Genomic DNA, 21,900 nt, shown 5'->3' on the forward strand with positions numbered 1-21,900 from the left:
GAATAAACAGCTTACTTCTTTTCCTAACCTCTTCCATTCAGGATTTGCAGTTAAGAAAGTCATTCAGTTTAAACTTTTATGAAAGTGTTTCGCATTCTAGCAGCTCTTCAAATTCAGTACTTTGATACATAGTCTCAGATACGGATATATCTATGAATTCTTTAATTAATCTCTTCATGCAGGGGATTCCACAACAAATACAAACTCCTATTAGGAGTAATCCTACCCCAATAGCAATCAATATGTTCATAAAAATGGAGCCCCACCCCCCAAAGGCATTCTGGAAAAAGTCTGTCAGAGGGTTTGGGCCTGGCTTGGTCATGGCCAACAGTTGCTGAATCACCTCGAGATGATCGTTAATCTCATGCTGATGGTCAGGAATAAACGCACAGCATTCTTCTTTGATCAAAGTGCAAGTTCCACCTCTCGCTGCTAGGGTGAAGTCAAGAGCCATTCGGTTTTGGAGCACTACAGTTCTCATGGCATTCAGTTCATCAGTTATCAGTTCAAGAGCAAAAAAGGTTGCATTACTCATTTGGACAGGTTTCGCAGTTCCCATATTGATTTAACTCCGCCATACATAGGTGATATACCTGCCCAGGATATAACAGCATCACTCAAGTCCATGTGCACAAGTTTGGTTCCCACATCACGATGGTCTTTCCAGCCTGCTTCAATTCGTCCCACTGGATTTTCAGGTTTCTTAACAGTTTTTGAGTTACGTCTCAAGTATTTCTAATACTTCTCTGAGGCAAAGCTGCAGTGTGTCGGATGGCTGGAACCAGGTACCCCAAAAAACAACTGCCAGACCAATTCTCAGGTAACCATTTATATGCTTTTTTACCACACACAAAATAACAGTCTTCTACCTTAGTTATTACTTTGTTACGAAATGACTGCCCTGCATGAAACATTTTCCTATCTATTACAGATAACTGTTTAAAAAGTACAGGATTGCATTGTACCTGATCAAGAGTCTTATGCATAGATTTCAAAAATGATTCATAATCTGTACTACAAGATCCACTCAAATCATTTGGTTTTCTATAACATTTATACTGTATTATACCATGACTCCCCCATAACGTGCACGCTAATTGGCCAGCGTGCACATTGTAAATCGAGTTATACTAATGGAAAAAGGTCCGGTCGCCCGGACTTTTTTCCATTAGTATAACTCTACTTTTAAAACTCTGTCTTGCTATGTTAAATGGGTTTAACATAGTGAGACAGCTTTAAAATAAGCAACGGAGATCTCCGTTGCTTATTTTAAAGCTGTCTCGCTATGCTAAACCCATTTAACATAGTGAGACAGGTTTTAAAAAGCAACGGAGAAAGCAAGATCTCCGTTGCTTTAGCTATGTTAAATGGGTTTAACATAGCAAGACAGTTTTAAAATAAGCAATGGACATCTCCGTTGCTTATTTTAAAGCTGTCTCGCTATGTTAAACCCATTTAACATAGCGAAACAGTAAAAAAAAAAAAGCAACAGAGATCTTGCTTTCTCCGTTGCTTTTGCCCACAGCTCTGATGTACTGTGCAGGTGCTCAGTACATCAGAACTGCCGTGGATGCCAGACATCTGTGGAAGGGCAGTAAACAGGCATTATACTATGCCATTATTTAAGAAAAGTAATAGTTTCTTTTCTTAAATAATGTCTTGGTATAATAGCAATAACCCACTTCTGGGTGTGGGTAATGCTGTATTTACCCACGGTTGGCTTTGTTTGGTCCCTTGGGCTTCACCCTCGGACCAAACCATGCCAACCGTGGGTAAATCCAGCATTACCCACACCCAGGCGTGGGTTATTGCTATACTGTAACATTACACTTGCTCCATCCCACTTAGATGGTATCATTTTTATAGAAACATACAATTCCTTTTTGTGTCACAGGCAAATACAGTGCAACTTTATCATGCGCTTTAATAGCAACTGTGTCAAAAACCAGATTTTCCCAGGTCTCATTGACCCCTAGGGGGATAGCAGTCATTAATAAACCCCCGTATGCTGTTGGTATGGCTGTACAGACCCAGCAGTTCGAAACATTAAAAGTCTCTGCGTACACACGTGTAATTGCCTGATAAGTGTTAAAGTTCGGATGCCAGTCTATGTTTGGTTCATTACGTCTAATCAGTTCAACCTTTGTGGCAGCAAAAAGGAGTGGCCACAACAAAAAGAACAGTGTGATTAATATTGCAATAAAAACGATCATACAAGTTTTCTGAGGTTGCTCAATGTCTCTACTCACTCTGTACCTGGCCATTTTGTTCTTGTTGTGCAACAGTAACAAAGTTTTTGTCCAGTTCAAAGTTTTTAACCAGTTTACAGTGCGTCAAATGAATCCAGGAAGCTCGCTCTGTGATCTTGACTGCAGTGGGTGTCGACAGTCGTACTTGGTACGGACCTTCCCACTTCGGAGAACTCCAATTCTTTCGCTTCACAATCTTCACCCAGACCCAGGTGCCTGGGGCTACTGGTGCTTCCGATTTCAGTTGCTCTTTATCTGAAACAGAATTTAACTGAAACAGTTTGTTATTCAAAAATCGCCTCATATACCCTGCAAGTGAACTGTCAGCCTCCTGCTCTGTAGACATAAGAGGTTTCCACTAAGGTGTATAATATGCCCTCCCAAACAAAGTTTCAAAAGGAGTTAATCCCTTTGCATTTGGAGCAGTTCTCATACTCAACAGTGCTAAAGGCAAACAGTGCACCCAGTTTTTCTGTGTCTCTGCTATCAACTTCCTAAGTTTGTTCTTCAACACCCCATTATGCCTCTCTACTAACCCTACAGACTGGGGGTGATAAGTGCAGTGGTTCTTTAACGAAATCCCAAAATAGCGACTAAGTTGCTGAATCATTTGGTTCACAAAATGTGTCCCGTTATCACTATAAATCTTTTCCGGTATACCAAATCTGGGTATAATTTCTTTAACAAGGACCTTTGCAACAGTAGCTGCATCTGGATTTTTAGTTGGAAATGCTTCTACCCATTTGGAAAACATGTCTATAATAACAAGGCGATACCTCTTATTTTCACATTTATTCAATTCTATGAAATCCATACAAATAGTATGGAACGGATATGGTGGTGCAGGAAAATTCCCTTGCTTAGGCTTCAACGCCCCTTGTGCATGATGCTTGTTACAAACATGGCATGCTGCACAAAATTTTTTTGTATAATTGGTAAATCCATACATTGTAAATACTTGATTCACTAACTGTACCATCCTCCCTGTTGAGACATGGCTCTGCCCATGGCTCAACAACGCTGCATATCTAAACAAATTAGATGGCAAAATCAGTTTCTTTTCCTTGGAGATGTACAGTCCCTTTTCGAGGATTGCTCCTCATTTTATCCACTTTTGTTTTTCTATATTTGTAGTAATTGTTTGCATTGTTTTTAACATTTATAAATCTAAAGTCTCTGAGGGTTGTAATTCCTCACTCAAAAGAAAAGTTTTTGTGGCTGAAGCTGCCTGCTTCGCAGCTGTATCAGCCCGTGCACTATCTTTTGAAATCCTGTCCTGTTGTTTCGTATGAGCTACGCATTTGCAAATAGCTACTTTTTTAGGTAACTGAATTGAATCTAACAAGTCTAAAATAAATTGCGCATGATTGATCAGTTTACCAGTAGATGTTATCATTCCTCTATTTTTCCACTGTTGCGCAAAAACATGTACAGTAGAAAAAGCATATTGACTGTCAGTATAAATGTTCACTTTCTTACCTTTAGCTAAGGTACATGCCCTTGTCAAAGCAATCAATTCTGCCGCTTGTGCAGATAAGTTGTGTGGTAAAGATTTTGCCTCCAAAGTTTCAGTATCAGAAATGACTGCATACCCCACTAGGTTCTGTCCTGTATGACCCCTCCTGCATGAGCCGTCCACGTAGTATGTCACCTCGGCATCATCCAAGGGAACATCCGTAAGGTCCTGTCTAGGTAATGTCTTTTGCTCAATCTCCTGCAGGCAGCAGTGTGGTTTGCCATCTGCAGGGGTTGGAAGCAAAGTTGACGGATTCAAAGTTGTGCATCTTTCAATTGTCATATGAGGTTGGCTCAACAGTATGGTCATACAGGAAAGATGCCTAGCTGGAGAAAGATATGCTACTTTTTCTTGCAGTAAGATAATTGCGACTGCGTGAGGCACAACGTGAGAGGGTGGAATAGCACTACTGAGGCCGAAGCCTGCACTGCCATTGCAGCTGCAACTACTGCTTGTACACAGTGGGGCAGGGATCGCGTCACTGGGTCTAACTGTGATGAATAGTAAGCTATGAGGCGTTGTTTGTCCCCATGTTGCTGTGTCAATACTGATGTCATATAACCTTGCTTACAATCTACAGTTTGAATAAACTGCTTGTGATAGTTTGGTAATCCTAGAACTAAGGATGATGCTATCAGTTGTTTCAGCTTACAGAAAGTTGCTTCTGCTTCAGGTGTCCATTGTAATAAATCCTGTGCTGCCATCGGCTTTTTAAATATTAAATTGGCCAGTGGAGCAGATTCCAAAGCATAGTTTGGTATCCAACTCCGACAGAAATTAGTAGTTCCCAGGAAGGACATCATTTCCTTCTTGGTAGTTGGTCTAGGTGCTTGTAAAATTGCTGTTTTTCTATCTTCATCTAATATTCTACCTTCTTTGGATATTACATATCCCAAGTACTTAACTTGTTTTCTCCAAAGCTGTAGCTTGTCTTTGTTTACTTTGTGACCTTGAGTAGCTAAAAATTGTAATAAAGCTATCGTGTCCTCTTTGCATTCTTGCTGGTGGGGGCTGCCAGCAGAATGTCATCTACATAAAGTAAAATCTGACTACCTTTTGGTGGGATAAATCCCGCCAGGTTGCTTGCCATTTCCTGTGCAAATATTGTTGGACTTTCACAATATCCCTGTGGTAATCTTGTATATGTGTACCGCTTTCCCTGAAATGTAAATGCAAACCAATATTGGCTGTCAGGGTGTATCGGTATCGAGAAAAATGCATTACTAATGTCTACCACTGAAAAATATTTTTGCTCTGGCTTTAAATCATTCAGTAAGGTGTGTGGATCTGGCACTGTTGGTGCCCTGGGTATAACTGCATTATTTACAGCTTGTAAGTCTTGGACCATACGCCATTCCCCGTTCTCTTTCCTGACAGGAAATAAAGGTGTATTACATGGTGAATCAGGAGATTCTATTAAGACTCCTTCCTTAAGTAAGGCTGCTATGATAGGCTTAATTCCTACCTCTGCATCCTTTCTCAAGGGATACTGTCTTTTTTGGGGTCTAAATGCTGACTTTGGCATTATGGTAACTGGTCCTGCTGTTCGTATAAGTCCTACATCTGATTTCCCTGCTGACCAGAGAATATCTGGTATGCTTTGCAAGGGTTTTTCCTCTTCCTCCAATAAGAGTAATACTCAGCTATTCTCACTAGCCTGTGAGTGTACAGCTGGGTGTGTCTGTGTAATCCAATTCAATTTCTGTTTCTGTACTCCTTGTTCGGAGAGCTCTAATTATGTCTGCTTTTCCCACCTTGTGACTTTTTCACCTAAGTCTTCCCATTTTAAAGTTTTATTTTTAGTTAAACTAACATGTGGCAGTCGATTAGATTTGTAAAGTGCTAAAAATTCCTGGGGCAATGAACAGCTTGCTACACTGTTCCCCTCTGCATCCCAGTACAAAATTTGCAATACCAGTCTATTTGCATGGTTCTGAAACAATTCCTGTTCATAATCTTTATCAGGTCCTGGTCTATTACAGTAATATAGAGTACAATGTAACAAATGCTGTTTGTCAATGTCGAGGGAGGGGGACTTGCTGATGGCTACGTTCATCAGTTCTTCAGTTACTGCCCCTGGACCAGTCGTAATTAAGTCCTGGCTCTACCAATAATATGTTTCACCCTCCGGTCGCACTACAAAAGTATTCATTTGTCGCTGTGCTTCCATACCCTGCATGGTTGGAACTACGGCTATGCCAAATATCTGCATCAAATCTCTACCCAAACAATTTACTGGGCATTTTGCAGAAACTACAATTTTACTTTTCTGGGTCATTCCTGAAATGGGTTCTGTTATTGTTATGTCATGGGAGAGTGGCTCCCGATACAGCTGTCCATTGGCAGCTTTCACTAGTATATAATCTGGTGATTCTGTATCTTCTGGTAACTTGGAAGGGTGTATCAGGGTCCGTGAAGCCCCTGAGTCACACAAAAATTTAACTTCCCTCCCCTCTATCAGAAGCGTCACTTCTGGTTTCGTGTCTGCTAAGTAAAGCTCTAAGCTTAAAAGAGCTAGGTCTAAAATTTCATCTTCTTCTATGTCTGTGAATTCATATACATCCTCTACTCCTTGTGTCACATCCTCTACTCCTGCTATCATATTTGCACTTACTTTTCCCTGCTTACTCTCTTCCAATGATTCCTGACTATCATATAGTCATTCCTCATCCTCCTTATTTTCTGTAGTCGCCGTCTTGTTTAACCTACAATCCCTCGCTAAATGTCCTTTTTTCCCGCACTTAAAACATTCACCCTTTTTCTTTCTTTCTTCGAAATCTTCTGATCGTTTGTCAGATTGTTTATTTCCCTGGGTATTTTTCTTACCCTTTTTCCCAGTTTGTACTACAAATACTTCTGACCCATCTTCTGCCAAAAATACTTGAGTTTTCTTTTTCTTTTTACTATTAAAATGTCTTTCTGCATGTCTAGCATATTCAAGTAATAGCTGTAGTCTACTTGTTTGATGATCTACCATATGCTTTGTAATAAAGCTACTAATGGGAGTTATACTACCCTTCAAAAATGCATTCTTTAACTGTTGTTCATATGAGGAATTGTGTGTCTGGTTTTCTGGTATCTGCATTCCGCAGTGATTATTAAAACACTCTAACAGTCTAGCATAATATCTGTCAACTGTTTCACCTTCCTGTTGAATGCATTGATTAATGCAAGTCCAATCAGTCCTAGGCTTCCACTTTTCAGAGATTCGGTCTGTCAGACCTTTCACTCTGCCATCCAGTTCTGCATTAGTATGTGGGAGTGGTCTAAGTTGTGCGTCATGAGGATTCCAGTCGTCACTGATCATGTGCCAATCTGGACCCACAATTTGTCTAACTACTTTTTCTACTTCCTCTCCATTTAAATGGTAACTTAATCTCATACCCTGTAAGTCTTCTAAAAATTTTCTAAAATTCACTTTTGGGTGGGGAATTCCCTCCGTGGCTTTCTGGATATCTTCCGGTGTCCACGGTATATAAACTAAAAGAGTCGGATCCTGTCCTGCCTAAGGATTCGGTACTTCTATGAGCAGACATATCTCCTCTTCACTCATAGCCTGTAATTTTCTATTTAATTAATTTAATTCAATCTCCCTCCTCTAGTCGCGTGTTCGAGACCTGGTCTCGATAGGATCCCTGACAAATGGTTGTGCTTTTGCAGGGACAGCTGGATATAGCGGAGGTGGATCAGCTCGTCCACTCGCTTCATATTCTGGTAACGGAAGTGGAGGGGGCGAAGGAGGGGCTGTTGTTATTACCAAGTTATTGTCTTCTTTGTCTAAGAACATTGCCTTTGAATTTTTAATTCTCTGCTCCCTGCGATTTGCTTCCTCAAGCCACCTATGTGCCTGAGAGACTCCTAATTGTCTTTGCTTCTTTAGTTGACCTTTTGCATCTATTGTTCACTGTTTTACAAGTTTCATAAGTGCAAGTTTATCTAAATTATCCTCATATTTATACTTATCAACCCATTTGGTGTAGTACTTAACATTATTGGCACGCTGTAATTGCATATACTTCGCGTCTTCAGTTAGGGGCGTTTCCCGGGAACTTTTTGTGCACTGATTTCCCATTGCTGTCTTAGCTAAGCTGTAAATTGTTATGTAACCCTTTCTATCACGTGGTACCACAAATCTATACCTTTTCACAGTTTATCTCGAATAACTGCCTACCTATTCTGTTTCCCTGATCTATGACAAAAACAGTAACCCCTTTTTCTGTCCCTGATCTGCACATGCAAATCTTCCTGACAAAAAACAGTTCTGTACTTAGTCCCTGATCTTAAAACAGAAATAAGGTAATTCCTCCTTACCTGACCCTCCGTGAGTTGATCCACCGGATCGTTGACTCGTCCTCCAATCCCAGATCAGAAACAGTAGCTGGCCTCTTTCGAACGACAATTCAGTCGGAGGTCTTTCAAAACAGAAGAGCCGATTTGGCCTCTTCTCCGTATGGATGCATGCCACCGGGCCCAATTCTGACTTAGGTCTAGAGCAAGAGGTACTTTCCGGTCCGAAGGACCAATCTGTCAAAGGAAAAATATACTTTAAAAATGATCAAAACACGGTAGGGTCAGGTTAAGGCACTTTAATCTTGCAGCAAGGAGACAAAAATGTGCTAATACAGAGTTTGTCTAACCAGAAACAGGAAATACTTTCATTTTTATACATTCTCAAATGAATCATGTCCTACAATGCTGACGTAACAGATTACCACCTTTTTCATCATCATCTTTCCCATGAATTTCTGCTGATTTATCATTTTTTATGTGAAACTTCCTGAGGAAAACAACATGGCCTTGGTTACTCTCAGTTAGATACATATTATGTTACATTCAAGATACTACGGCTAAATCAAGCACAATGCTAGCAGTTCATTTCTCTAATAATCCTTTGTCTACTTTATCTCTAAATTACTACAGCTGCAGAGGTTCCCATCCTCTGAACAGAGCTGTTTGTCTGAAATCATTACATTTATAACACAAGGCATTGTTCATTCATTCACTTCTGACCTAGCAGATAAACACCTGCTTCTCAAGTACATTTCCACAATAAGTATAAAAAGCACTTCTTGCTGGGTAAAGCACCCTCAAAACGAAAACTAAAGCAACTGTGTAGAATGAGAAGGTGCACCATGAACCATAAAGGCTTGAAACAAAAACACAGCTCCAGCTATTAAAAACAGGTTTAATGGAACAAAACACGAACAGACTGCAGTTAGGTAAGCGCTTTCACGTTAGGTTTAACGCTTCATCAGACATTTAGGCAGCCCCAATACATCTGTTTAAATATATATGACAACAACATCATCTGTTCAAATCAACAAATCAGAACAAAGCAATAGACCTGACATTAAATAAAATACAAACATCACAGAAGTTAAAAACAATGATAGAAAACCATGTGCTAATGCCTAAGGGGTCTATTGGCTAAGAAAGGTTTAAGCGCTAATCTGTCATTTAAACCAAACTTGTGTGCCTGTAATTTTAATATCCATCTTCCCTCCCTTTCTTCGATGTTGTTTTTGATATTCCCTAACCTACCATTTTTGACAACTAGCTCCAGAACCTGAAATTGAAAACTATGTGCATGTCCTTGTTCCTTTACATGTTTGGCTAGGGCGTTGGTAACATTGCACTTGGCAATGGCATAAATATGTTCCCTAATGCGTTCACGTAAAGTTCTAGTTGTCATACCAACATAAAAAACCTTACATTGCTGGCACTCAGCTATATATACTAGACTGTCAGACCTACAATCAGCATAGCATTTAAGAAAATAAGTGCGTTTGGTGTTGGGATGTATGAAACAATCAGTGTTAGATATGTATCTACACTGATTGCAAGAATGACAAGCAAAAGTGCCTGTCTTGGTGGACAACCTGTTGGGCCGTTGGACCCTGTCATAACAAAGTAATCTGTTGAGAGAAGACATGTTCCTGTAGGCAACACGAGGTCTCTCATCAACAAGGTTTTTGATCCTATCGTCCACCATTAAGAGTCTCCAGTTTTTATTTAGAACATTTATAATATGTTGGTTTCTGTTGGTAAAAGGAATAACAATTCTGTTTACAGTGGATATATTGTTGACCTTGTTGGAACATGAAGGATTTCCAAATCTATTGATCAGCGGGGCTCCTGCATCTTCCCTAAGAAAATCACCCATGGTGATATGCTCTAATACATGTTCACGGTTGTAGCCTCTGGACATAAAGTTCCTAGCTAGTTGTGTCTTGTGTTTATTGTAGGCAGAGTCTTGTGATGTTAATTTAGAGGTCCTTATAGTTTGATTCTTGACTATATTGTTGTGAACATGTCTAGGGTGCATACTGTCCCGATGCAACAAGTTGTTCCTCCAACATGGTTTTCTAAAAATTTCAGTGTCAAAACCATTAACTCCTTTAATAATTCTGACATCTAAAAATTCGATCTCATTGATCGCATAAGAACAATCAAAGGTGAGAAAATTAGTTGTCCCATTCAAATAGGTAATGAACAACAACTGCTCTACTGTGCCACCCCACAATAAAAAGACATCATCCACAAATCTATTGAAATATTTTAGATGTTCCTTATGTTCAAAATCAGTATTGAAGATGTATAATTCTTCCCATTGTGCCAATACCAAGTTGGCATAGGCATTGGCACATGGGGTGCCCATCGCTACTCCCTTGGTTTGTAGGTAATATCTCTCATTGTAACAAAGGACATTGTTCTCAAGCACGATCTCTAGAAGGGACATACACCTGGCCACTATATTGTCTGAAACTTTCTTATTGGAAAGCAATGTTCTGACATAATCCATACCTATGTCATTGGGTATGGATGTGAATAAAGACTTGACATCAAGTGTAACTAATATGTCGTCTATATCAAAAAATGATCTACTATGAGTGGCTAAACTCTCCAAAAGTGAGATGTGTCCTTCAGGATGTAACTGATTCCCATAACAATGGGTTTCAATAACTTGTCCAAATATATGGACAAGGGTTCGGTTAACCATCCACGACTAGATACGATGGGTCTCAGGGGAGGGTTCAACGCATCCTTATGGATCTTTGGTAGGCCTCTGAAAGAAGGTACCAGAGGTTTGTCAACTACCATATACGAATATAAGTCCCTATCTATAACATTAGTTAGCATCAAATCATAGAGATTGGCATGTACACATTTTATCAAGTTGTTTAACTCATAATTGTTGATAAGAAGATAAGTTCCCTTATCAGCCAACATGTGCTCCATTTCCCTAGAATACTTAAGTTTGTCTAAAACAATAATGGCACCACCTTTGTCAGCTTGTCTTATAGCTATTCTGTCATTGTTCCTCAAGCTTGTTAAGGCTTGTTTCTCTTCCATGGTCAAATTATAGAAATTAGCTTTTACATGCTTGTCATTATATAAATCAAATAAATCAGATTCGCATGCCTGTTCAAAAGCCTCCAAAATGGGATGTTGTTGTGGCATGAACGTGGATGGTTTCTTGAATAACATGTTATCTGGATTAATATTGGTGTTGGTATTACTCACATCCTGACCAAACATTAATTTTAGAGCCAAATTTCTAGTAAAAAGTTTAATATCAACAATAATGTCCGTTACATCATTGCAGCTTGAGGGTATAAAGCCTAACCCTTTATTCAAGACAGAAAGCTCATGTTGATTCAGAGTGTAGCTAGATATGTTAACAACTAAGTTCTCGGTTGTGTTACCTTCTTCGTAGGATATGTAGTTTCGTCGGTGTTTTTCCTTTTCACCGCTCTTCCTTGTGGGGACCAAGTCCTCCTGTCGATGGATTTGTACGGGAGGGGAAAAGAAGGGAAGCCTTCACCTAAACCAAAAACTTCATCTTCCACAGAAATGATGAAGGGATCAATAGAAAGTTGTTTCCTACGAACATCGTTTGTTTTGTGGGCGACAGTTGTATTCAAAGAATGCAATACATCCAATGTGGCGTTCTTGTCAGCATGGACCTGAGCTTCAACAGTGACCAAACGAGATGGCGGAATAACTGTTGTGTCGAGTGAACCAGCTGGTGCAGAGGGTATATCCAAAGTGGCGTTCTTGTCAACATGAACCTGAGCTTCAACGGTGACCAAACGGGGTGGCGGAATAACTGTTGTGTCGAGTGAACCGGCTGGTACAGAGGGTAGAGATGATGCCGGTTCAGGAGCGCCTTCTAATGATGTCACCACGGGGGAAGGTCTCTTCTCATGCCGGTTAGATGGATTAGCCGGATTTAAAGTTGTACGCTCAGATCTGGATATAGAATGTGTGTGAAAATTGGGTTTCTCACGGGGCCAAGAAAAAACCTGGCTTTTGTTGAAATCGAGAAAATCTCGCTCAAGTTTGCGTTTTTTGTCTTGTGACAACCTCAGATCTAAAGATGATATGGTACGTTTAAGATCATCAGTGAATATGGCAAGTTCAACATTCCCCAATGCTTTAAGTAGATCATGTTCAACAGTTTTGATATCATCCATTAGTTGTTGTATGACAGAGTCATAGTGGTTAATAAGGATTTTAATATATGAGAAGCTAGTTTCTAAACTGAGCTTCTGCCATTTTGCTAGAAGCTCCAGGTTGGAATCACCGAACGTTGGCATCTTTAGTACCCTTAAACCTCTGGGTACAAGTTTAAACTTAAGGCAAGCTTCCATATGTAAGCTCTGCCACTGGATATTACGTATCCTTTGAAGTTTGCTTTCAAATTTTCTAGTTAGTAATACAACGTCCATATTGTTTTTAAAGGCGTTATCAGTAGTTACAGGCTTGTTCAATTCTGAAGCTGTAAGTTTCAACAACGGGTTTACATCCATTCGGACCAAGTCTTCTAACATTGATGATTTACCCGATCTTAAAACCGGATCACTTTGAATAGTAGAAGCAGCCATGTCCCAGCAAGAAAAAGCAACGACAATCACAATAAGTATAAAAAGCACTTCTTGCTGGGTAAAGCACCCTCAAAACGAAAACTAAAGCAACTGTGTAGAATGAGAAGGTGCACCATGAACCATAAAGGCTTGAAACAAAAACGCAGCTCCAGCTATTAAAAACAGGTTTAATGGAACAAAACACGAACAGACTGCAGTTAGGTAAGCGCTTTCACGTTAGGTTTAACGCTTCATCAGACATTTAGGCAGCCCCAATACATCTGTTTAAATATATATGACAACAACATCATCTGTTCAAATCAACAAATCAGAACAAAGCAATAGACCTGACATTAAATAAAATACAAACATCACAGAAGTTAAAAACAATGATATAAAACCATGTGCTAATGCCTAAGGGGTCTATTGGCTAAGAAAGGTTTAAGCGCTAATCTGTCATTTAAACCAAACTTGTGTGCCTGTAATTTTAATATCCATCTTCCCTCCCTTTCTTCAATGTTGTTATTATACTTATTTTCTTAAATGCTATGCTGATTGTAGGTCTGACAGTCTAGTATATATAGCTGAGTGCCAGCAATGTAAGGTTTTTTATGTTGGTATGACAACTAGAACTTTACGTGAACGCATTAGGGAACATATTTATGCCATTGCCAAGTGCAATGTTACCAACGCCCTAGCCAAACATGTAAAGGAACAAGGACATGCACATAGTTTTCAATTTCAGGTTCTGGAGCTAGTTGTCAAAAATGGTAGGTTAGGGAATATCAAAACAACATCAAGAAAGGGAGGGAAGATGGATATTAAAATTACAGGCACACAAGTTTGGTTTAAATGACAGATTAGCTTAAACCTTTCTTAGCCAATAGACCCCTTAGGCATTAGCACATGGTTTTATATCATTGTTTTTAACTTCTGTGATGTTTGTATTTTATTTAATGTCAGGTCTATTGCTTTGTTCTGATTTGTTGATTTGAACAGATGATGTTGTTGTCATATATATTTAAACAGATGTATTGGGGCTGCCTAAATGTCTGATGAAGCGTTAAACCTAACGTGAAAGCGCTTACCTAACTGCAGTCTGTTCGTGTTTTGTTCCATTAAACCTGTTTTTAATAGCTGGAGCTGCATTTTTGTTTCAAGCCTTTATGGTTCATGGTGCACCTTCTCATTCTACACAGTTGCTTTAGTTTTCATTTTGAGGGTGCTTTACCCAGCAAGAAGTGCTTTTTATACTTATTGTGATTGTCGTTGCTTTTTCTTGCTGGGACATGGCTGCTTCTACTATTCAAAGTGATCCGGTTTTAAGATCGGGTAAATCATCAATGTTAGAAGACTTGGTCCAAATGGATGTAAACCCGTTGTTGAAACTTACAGCTTCAGAATTGAACAAGCCTGTAACTACTGATAACGCCTTTAAAAACAATATGGACATTGTATTACTAACTAGAAAATTTGAAAGCAAACTTCAAAGGATACGTAATATCCAGTGGCAGAGCTTACATATGGAAGCTTGCCTTAAGTTTAAACTTGTACCCAGAGGTTTAAGGGTACTAAAGATGCCAACGTTCGGTGATTCCAACCCGGAGCTTCTAGCAAAATGGCAGAAGCTCAATTTAGAAACTAGCTTCTCATATATTAAAATCCTTATTAACCACTATGACTCTGTCATACAACAACTAATGGATGATATCAAAACTGTTGAACATGATCTACTTAAAGCATTGGGGAATGTTGAACTTGCCATATTCACTGATGATCTTAAACGTACCATATCATCTTTAGATCTGAGGTTGTCACAAGACAAAAAACGCAAACTTGAGCGAGATTTTCTCGATTTCAACAAAAGCCAGGTTTTTTCTTGGCCCCGTGAGAAACCCAATTTTCGCACACATTCTATATCCAGATCTGAGCGTACAACTTTAAATCCGGCTAATCCATCTAACCGGCATGAGAAGAGACCTTCCCCCGTGGTGACATCATTAGAAGGCGCTCCTGAACCGGCATCATCTCTACCCTCTGTACCAGCCGGTTCACTCGACACAACAGTTATTCCGCCACCCCGTTTGGTCACCGTTGAAGCTCAGGTTCATGTTGACAAGAACGCCACTTTGGATATACCCTCTGCACCAGCTGGTTCACTCGACACAACAGTTATTCCGCCATCTCGTTTGGTCACTGTTGAAGCTCAGGTCCATGCTGACAAGAACGCCACATTGAATGTATTGCATTCTTTGAATACAACTGTCGCCCACAAAACAAACGATGTTCGTAGGAAACAACTTTCTATTGATCCCTTCATCATTTCTGTGGAAGATGAAGCTTTTGGTTTAGGTGAAGGCTTCCCTTCTTTTCCCCTCCCGTACAAATCCATCGACAGGAGGACTTGGTCCCCACAAGGAAGAGCGGTGAAAAGGAAAAACACTGACGAAACTACATATCCTACGAAGAAGGTAACACAACCGAGAACTTAGTTGTTAACATATCTAGCTACACTCTGAATCAACATGAGCTTTCTGTCTTGAATAAAGGGTTAGGCTTTATACCCTCAAGCTGCAATGATGTAACGGACATTATTGTTGATATGAAACTTTTTACTAGAAATTTGGCTCTAAAATTAATGTTTGGTCAGGATGTGAGTAATACCAACACCAATATTAATCCAGATAACATGTTATTCAAGAAACCATCCACGTTCATGCCACAACAACATCCCATTTTGGAGGCTTTTGAACAGGCATGCGAATCTGATTTATTTGATTTATATAATGACAAGCATGTAAAAGCTAATTTCTATAATTTGACCATGGAAGAGAAACAAGCCTTAACAAGCTTGAGGAACAATGACAGAATAGCTATAAGACAAGCTGACAAAGGTGGTGCCATTATTGTTTTAGACAAACTTAAGTATTCTAGGGAAATGGAGCACATGTTGGCTGATAAGGGAACTTATCTTCTTATCAACAATTATGAGTTAAACAACTTGATAAAATGTGTACATGCCAATCTCTATGATTTGATGCTAACTAATGTTATAGATAGGGACTTATATTCGTATATGGTAGTTGACAAACCTCTGGTACCTTCTTTCAGAGGCCTACCAAAGATCCATAAGGATGCGTTGAACCCTCCCCTGAGACCCATCGTATCTAGTCGTGGATGGTTAACCGAACCCTTGTCCATATATTTGGACAAGTTATTGAAACCCATTGTTATGGGAATCAGTTACATCCTGAAGGACACATCTCACTTTTTGGAGAGTTTAGCCACTCATAGTAGATCGTTTTTTGATATAGACGACATATTAGTTACACTTGATGTCAAGTCTTTATTCACATCCATACCCAATGACATAGGTATGGATTATGTCAGAACATTGCTTTCCAATAAGAAAGTTTCAGACAATATAGTGGCCAGGTGTATGTCCCTTCTAGAGATCGTGCTTGAGAACAATGTCCTTTGTTACAATGAGAGATATTACCTACAAACCAAGGGAGTAGCGATGGGCACCCCATGTGCCAATGCCTATGCCAACTTGGTATTGGCACAATGGGAAGAATTATACATCTTCAATACTGATTTTGAACATAAGGAACATCTAAAATATTTCAATAGATTTGTGGATGATGTCTTTTTATTGTGGGGTGGCACAGTAGAGCAGTTGTTGTTGTTCATTACCTATTTGAATGGGACAACTAATTTTCTCACCTTTGATTGTTCTTATGCGATCAATGAGATCGAATTTTTAGATGTCAGAATTATTAAAGGAGTTAATGGTTTTGACACTGAAATTTTTAGAAAACCATGTTGGAGGAACAACTTGTTGCATCGGGACAGTATGCACCCTAGACATGTTCACAACAATATAGTCAAGAATCAAACTATAAGGACCTCTAAATTAACATCACAAGACTCTGCCTACAATAAACACAAGACACAACTAGCTAGGAACTTTATGTCCAGAGGCTACAACCGTGAACATGTATTAGAGCATATCACCATGGGTGATTTTCTTAGGGAAGATGCAGGAGCCCCGCTGATCAATAGATTTGGAAATCCTTCATGTTCCAACAAGGTCAACAATATATCCACTGTAAACAGAATTGTTATTCCTTTTACCAACAGAAACCAACATATTATAAATGTTCTAAATAAAAACTGGAGACTCTTAATGGTGGACGATAGGATCAAAAACCTTGTTGATGAGAGACCTCGTGTTGCCTACAGGAACATGTCTTCTCTCAACAGATTACTTTGTTATGACAGGGTCCAACGGCCCAACAGGTTGTCCACCAAGACAGGCACTTTTGCTTGTCATTCTTGCAATCAGTGTAGATACATATCTAACACTGATTGTTTCATACATCCCAACACCAAACGCACTTATTTTCTTAAATGCTATGCTGATTGTAGGTCTGACAGTCTAGTATATATAGCTGAGTGCCAGCAATGTAAGTTTTTTTATGTTGGTATGACAACTAGAGCTTTACGTGAACGCATTAGGGAACATATTTATGCCATTGCCAAGTGCAATGTTACCAAAGCCCTAGCCAAACATGTAAAGGAACAAGGACATGCACATAGTTTTCAATTTCAGGTTCTGGAGCTAGTTGTCAAAAATGGTAGGTTAGGGAATATCAAAAACAACATCGAAGAAAGGGAGGGAAGATGGATATTAAAATTACAGGCACACAAGTTTGGTTTAAATGACAGATTAGCGCTTAAACCTTTCTTAGCCAATAGACCCCTTAGGCATTAGCACATGGTTTTATATCATTGTTTTTAACTTCTGTGATGTTTGTATTTTATTTAATGTCAGGTCTATTGCTTTGTTCTGATTTGTTGATTTGAACAGATGATGTTGTTGTCATATATATTTAAACAGATGTATTGGGGCTGCCTAAATGTCTGATGAAGCGTTAAACCTAACGTGAAAGCGCTTACCTAACTGCAGTCTGTTCGTGTTTTGTTCCATTAAACCTGTTTTTAATAGCTGGAGCTGCGTTTTTGTTTCAAGCCTTTATGGTTCATGGTGCACCTTCTCATTCTACACAGTTACATTTCCACAATGCATAAACAAGAATATTGCTGTGCTAGCAGTTACTAGGTCAGAGGGCAACTTGCAAGTTTCAGAAAGCATACTGCAGTTTTCAAAAAGCATCTTTTTCAGTCTCATATGAAACTCAATTTGTATAAAACACGGTGCATGAAAAATAGAATGAAAAGCGTATTAAAATACTTGATTATTAATTTGGCATTAAGCATACACACATTAATACATATTTTCTAACAACAACCACAATGCATTCTATAACTATATCAAGAATCTAAATGGCAATCCTCAGATCTGCTCTGAGCTACAAAAGAATGGTATTAAATATACTGATCCCAAGGATATTGCCAATATCCTGGCAGATCGATTCAGTGCCAAGTTCACCCCCCTCTCAACCCCTTAATGGCCCATCTCAATACTGTAAGATTGCCAAATTCCGGTAATAATAGCCAGACAGGTAAAAAACGCACTCTCCAAAGCTAAGAATACAGAATCCATGTGACCAGATGACATCCCAGGTTGTGTACTACATGAACTACAAAATGAACTGGCACCTCACCTAAGTGTCATGTTTAAGCACACCTTCACCTCAGGCTTCGTGGCCACTGAGTGGTGCACAGCTACAGTTATCCCACTCCACAAGGGGGGGATCCACCTTGGATCCCGGGATCTACCACCCCATCAGTCTGACACGCCTGATCTGCAAGGCCATTGAACGTATTATCATGGAACTTATAAAAAAAGATATTGCCAACCTTCAAACACTGGACCCCACCCAGTTTGGGTTTGTGAAGGGCCGATCTTGTTTCCTGAACCTGATTGACTTATTTGAATCAGTCTTCAGAGCCGCGGATGAGGGTAAGGCAGTCCACGCAGCTATCTGGACCTCACAAAGGCCTTTGGCACCATCCCCCACTCTGGAATCATAGATAAACTTACTAAACTGGGCATTAATCCCTACATCACTATATGGGTTGCCAACTGGCTTACTGACAGAACCCACACTGTAAAAGTAGCTGACTCCAAATCCAGCTCCAGGCAAGTGACAAGTGGAGTACCTCAGAGTTCATTCCTGGGACCACTCTTGTTTGTTATCTGCTTCTCTGAAGTACAGGCCAACACTAAGGGACTTTGGCTAACAAAGTTTGCAGATGACTGCAAACTGGGAGCCATTATTGAATCCCCAAATTATGTCGATACTCTACAAAAGGGCCTTACAGAAACAGATGCTTGGTGCCAGAGCCATGGGCTCAAGCTCAATGCCAAGAAATGTATAGTTATCCCCTTTGGGAAAAATACATGTACCCATGAATTTCCACATAGGTGGCAGTACACTAAACACCGAAAGTGTGATATGAGACGTTGGGACACAGGTGGATAGTGGTCTCACCTTCAATAACCACATCACCACAACAGTCAGGAAATCCTTCTATGTGGCACACCTCATCACTAAGGGCTTTTCATCCAGAAAAAAGGAGGTCATTGTCCCACTGTACTCATCCCTCATTAGACCCATTATAGAATACAACTCTCCATTTGGTATGTACCTCTCAAGACATCTACAACAACTGGAAAGGCCACAGAAATATCTCACTAAAAAAGAATCTCAGGCCTAAAACGGATGCCCTATGCTGACCACCTTAAAAAATCTCCAGCTATACTCTGTCACATATCATCTACTCAGAGGTGATCTCTGCTTAACATACAAGGTCATGTCAAACCCAGAGCTGTTGGACATACTACACTTAAAGAAATCCCAATCCCTCAGAGCCACATGCTCCCGCGATCTAACCCTTGTCATTACAATGAACAAAACATTTTGGAGGGATAGTTCCTGACCCAGAGACTCCCCAGACTCTGGAATAGACTGCCCATACATGTCAAGCAGAGTGCCTCCTTGGTCCTCTTCTAAAGGAATCTTGACGATTGGATGGGAGAAAGGAAATTCACCTCCGGGATCACATCAGTCACCCTGCTAGACAGGGGTCCAGGGAAGTAAATAGTGTGGGAAGAAATAGCCAGGGAATTGTTATGGCTAGGCTTGTATAGGCCCTAGGGCTGATAGCCTAGTACCAACCTATGAACCTATGAACTTAGTCAAAGCCTGTGCCTAGCAGTGACCTCAGAAAGATAGGTGTGAATGCATGAAGTGGTTAGAAATGAGAGCTTGGGGAAAAGGGACACAGCTAATAATTATATGACAGTAAATTTGAATATTTTGTTAAACCACATTAATGGGGTTAAGTCGTAGTTCAACATAGCGTGTGAATAACTGATACATAGATTTCTATGTTTTTTTTTTTTTTTGTTACCCCTTTCATGGTAAAACAGATCTTTGCTGTAGATATTGCCCATTGCACTAGAGCAGCTGCATCTTCAGGGTTGTTCTTCAAAGGTTTAGATTCTAGATCTGTTCTTGAAGTGGCTAATTTGTCTTCTGTGCATACTTTCACAAAGCATTATAAGATTGCTGTTTTCTGTAAGTATAGAACAGGGTTTGCTTGCTCAGTCATCTTGGGTTGTTCTGACCTCCTCCCTGCCTTTTTAGACTGCTATAAGATTCCATCATAGGTTATTAATACTCCAACAGTGATCAAGGAAAGACATAGCGCAGTTGTGTAAGAACTTACCATAAGAGTAGATGTCCAGCTATTCACTTTTGCAGTATTACATCTCTCACTATTCCTTCCTTCCTTCCTTTCTTTCTTTCTTTCTTTCTTTCTTTCTTTCTTTCTTTCTTTCTTTCTTTCTTTTCTTATTTCCATGGCCTGGATGGGTTCTTTGACATTTTCCCTATCTTCTATGATTTGTACATATGTATAAAATTGCCTGTTCTTTTTCCTCAGAGGTATGTTAGGGGCAAGAATGGTTTACGATATTATACATATGTATGCCTTTTATGTAGCTTGGCATCCATTGGGGTCTGAGTTCCTACATCAGATGCATGGTATTAGGTATGGATGCCCAGGCTTTGATATGCTGGCTGAATGTATGACTATCTTTGGCAGGCTATCCCATAGATTGTTAATACTTCATCAGTGAGCAGATGGACATCTACTGTGAAGGTAAGTTCTTACACAACCATACTTTACATGTGCAGACCTGAAACAGAGCTGAACACTTCTAGAATTAACATACCTGACTTGTAGATGATTAATTGTGTTCATATGTAGACACTGCTCATAACACATGCTTATATTCATGAAACATTTGTGAGCTCAGGCTTGCAGTAATATAAAATAAATTTTGATTCTAATACAAATCCATTCAAGCTCCAAGTATCTGGGAGGGGTGGTTGAGGAGAAAGGAAGTCTGAATGAAGAGATCAAAGCTAGAATCAGAGGGGCTGCAGCCAACTGGCATAGAGTCTCAAGTGTAGTCTATGACAGAAGAATGCCAAAGTAGCTGAAAAGTAGGGTGCACTAGCCAGTGGTGTGACCAGTACTGCTGTATGGTACAGAAACCTGGGGAGTAAAGGCAGAACAGATGAAAAAGCTAGAGGTGATGGAAATGAAGCACCTGAGAAGGGTGGTAAGATACACACTGTGGGACAGACAAAGAAATGAGGACATAAGAGTAGAAGCCAAAGTAGCTCTAATTTCAGAAAAGATCATAGGGAACAGATTACAGTAGCTTGGCCATGTGTAGAAAAGCAGGAGACAATCTGGTGAAGAAGATTTGAACCAGAAGGAAAGAAGGTAAGAGGAAATGAGGACATCCAGCAAAGAAGTGGATGGATTGTGTGAAAGAAAATCTATGACAGTCAGGCATGAGTACTGAAGAAGGTAGGAGTGTGGCACTGAATTGAGAGAGATGGAGACAGTTAACACGATACCCTGATCCCATGTAGAAAATGGGGAAAAAAGAGGGCTGCTGCTGATCATGATGACAAATTCATGTGAAATTTCAGAATGAAGGCATTATGACTGGTCAAGGCCACAATGCTTTGGAAGAGATACAGAAAAAGTGCATTTGTTTTCAAACTCACATCAACAATTGTTCAGAAATATGGGAATGTTGACACTAAAAATATAACAGCTTTAACATATACCGGTTTTCAAAATTTAGTTATAGTCTGTCCCAGATTTTTTTAAATGACAGTCAAATCTTGCCTACATTAGAAACCATAAGTAACTGCTGATGATGGGGTGGCCATGGTGGTGCAGCTGTAAGCATTGCCACCTTACAGCAAGAGGT

Source organism: Protopterus annectens, chromosome 7.part0 (assembly GCF_019279795.1).
Source record: "Protopterus annectens isolate FY-2018-M chromosome 7.part0, PAN1.0, whole genome shotgun sequence".
NCBI classification, from domain to species: domain Eukaryota; kingdom Metazoa; phylum Chordata; order Ceratodontiformes; family Protopteridae; genus Protopterus; species Protopterus annectens.